Raw genomic sequence first — 3184 nt, 5'->3', positions numbered from 1 at the left:
AAAAAAAAAAAAAAAAAAAACGAGCAGAAAGAGAGAGAGAGAAAGAAAGAGAGAGAGAGAAAAGAACAAAAAAAAGAGAAGAAACGAAACGACGAAGGAAAATAAGAGGGAACGATAAACGAGAAAGGAAAAGAAAATAAGAAAGAGAGAGAGAGAAAAGAAAAAAAAACGAGAACAAAGAACACGTCGAACGGTGACGTCCACACTGCAGTCTAGTCACTCTAGTCGATTATACTTAATACATTATGATATTATATTATTATATATTATATATTATATTATATTATATTATTATATATATAGTATATATTTACTATAGCGCGTACGGTTCTAGTCGCGAGCTCGTTACGGAGACACACTATTTATTGATACTTAGCTGCCTAAATGAGATAAAGAAAAATGAAATTCTTCGAGGATTAAAAAATACAATAATACACGTATATATATATATATACAAATTTAATATATATATATATATATATATATACAAATCACGGGGGATACCCATACACACACACACATATACGTACACATACACACATCATTGATTGATGATCAAGGACGATAAATTTCGACGCGATAGCGAGATTTCCGGCCGGTTTTCGATTCTTCTTCTATCTTCACCCCCCGCGAAATCATGTAATCGGCGTCCTGACGTCGATCAAGCAACTTTTTCAGAATGTATATCCAAAGTGTAAGATTCGTTGTCCATTGAAACGCACAGTCGTGACCGGACGACTTCTTCGATCGACCCCCCCTCCATGTTCCTTTTTCGATGGCTCCTTCGACCCGGTTGGACCATCATTACACACTCGATCAATAGAGGTGTCGATCCTCGAACGGACGATCGATACTCTCTATGGAAGCGGCGGTACAGGCCTGTACGTTTCGTTCGACGATGAGGAAACGTGTGATCCGTTCGTGTAACGTATTCTAATTTTGATTAATCGAATTCTTGGCGCTCGTTCGATGGCCATTTTTTTAATGATGCTGGTGGGCGAGGATACATTATATTAAATTGATTTATCTTTTAGGGAAACTTTTAATCGTTCAGATCATACTTTTATTTTTATGGAAATAATTTGAAGATATTATGATACAGTTTAAGATATGAGATTAAAATTTTAAACGAATTAAATACGTGTTTTCTGACAAAATTGGATATCACATCGTTGAGTATATTTTGCACATTTGTAAATCTTTCATTTACATTTCGTAAAAAAGTTCAAATATCCGTAAGAAATAAATAATTGATAATCCAATATTATATAGATCTCTAGATTACGTGTCCTCGCCCGCCATCATTATTTCATCAACTCGACACATTTTATGTCGTGTAAAATTTTTTCACTCTGGTGAATGGTGATATTCTCACCTTTTCAAATATTTAATCCCATCAAATTGCCTCGTTATTTTTACCTCGCACGGGAGAGCGCAAACGTTCTCGTAAATGATAAAGAAGAAAGGGGGGAAAAAAAAAGAAAAAAGAAAAAAAGTCATCGACAGTCATGCGTGGCATAAAACGTGTTAACGACACGTGGACATCGATCGAATCGCCTCGAGGCCGTCGCAATATTTTCTCAGCCATCGTTACACGATCGGTTATACATATGTATATGCAAGCATCGAACATCGAAACAAGATAAAATTTTCATCGCGTTCACACGCGTATACACTTACACCCTCGATCGAAAGTTTCAGAACATTTGGCTCGAAAATTTGGAAGAAAATTAAGTAACTTTTGAAAAGAAAAGAAACAATTTTAAAATTTACAACAAAAGATTCGCGTGTTTCTATATGAAAAATGTTTCAAAGACTTTTGAACGAGAGCTACATACCACACGAGTATATACATAAGAATACGTAGAGGAGAGACAAATACAACACAAACACGACAAGGAACGCGTTACACGTAATATTTAGAGCAGATTCGAGTAATAGATGCGTAACATTGTTATACACATATTTTATAGAAGCAATATAACGAGTAAGAAAAAAAAAAAAAAAAAAAGTAATAATGACGACGCGTACGGTCAAAAGCAATGTTTCGACACAACGAATTATATAATTATACATATAGAGGCGAACATCGAAGTTTAACGTGATGGAATAACGATGATTTGCTTCGGCATAAAATTTTTTCGATCGTCTCACCCTTACCACGCTCTTCCGTCTTTCGCGATATCCGTTCAAATATTGGCGCCAAAAATTCTGGCCGGATTTCGCAATTCGAGAAAATTCATTGTTCCTCCCTTATTTAAAATAGAAGCAATATTTTTTCTATCAAGGGACAACATGTTTTAGAATTGTATTTAACGCGAGAAAGATATTAAGTTCTCTGAATATTTGTCGATTTCTTGAAACAAACGAAACGGCTATAAAATTTTTAATTTTTTACAATAAAATAATCTGCATATCATTTGCATAAATGGCAAAATGGCAATGAATCATTTCGTTTATCAAAAATAAATGTTACTTATTAGAATAATAAATATCAAAATTAATGAATATTTGTATAAAATAAAATTAGAAAAGTTGCAAATCGTTTGCATAATATTGTACGATAAACAGTAATAGTGTTAAAAAATTTTTCACACATGAGTTTCTTAACTAAAAAAAAAAAAAAGAAAAAAAAATCGACGCAAATTTTCTAGACAATTCGACAAATCGAATATTGAAATAGTGGCTTCGTGGTTTGCCTTTATTAGCTTCTAATATTTTTCAAACGAATACATCGTGTAATTTAAGCTTCGTGCAACGAATGGAACACCAATTCTAGTCTTAAAATCTTCTTTCTTAAATATCGTATATTTTATATAACGAACAACGACCTCTTTGCTCCGAAAGATAAGATATAGAATTAGTATTATAAATCGTATAAAATTTTGATTCTATAAGCAACGCAACGACGACGATTATACATCGAAATTCGTAAATATTTTATCGTAAATTTAAATTCTTTCGAAAAAAAAAAAAAAAAAAAAAAGAAAGATATTTCGAGACAACGAAAAGGGAGTAACAACGAAATCCGGTTGAAAAAAAAAAAATTCTCCGCCTCATTCGACCAACTTTTCCTTCAAAAAGCAACGATTACAACGCGCCGAATTATTGTCGAGAGAATAACGAGAGAAAAAAAAAAAAACACGAAAGAAAGAAATAGAAAAGCACGGTTTGGAAGAAAAAG

The sequence above is a fragment of the Apis dorsata genome, unplaced genomic scaffold (genome assembly GCF_000469605.1).
Source record: "Apis dorsata unplaced genomic scaffold, Apis dorsata 1.3 scaffold_113, whole genome shotgun sequence".
Taxonomy (NCBI): Eukaryota; Metazoa; Arthropoda; class Insecta; order Hymenoptera; family Apidae; genus Apis; species Apis dorsata.
The sequence above is the reverse complement of the archived record's forward strand: the minus strand, read 5'-3'. Positions refer to the sequence as shown.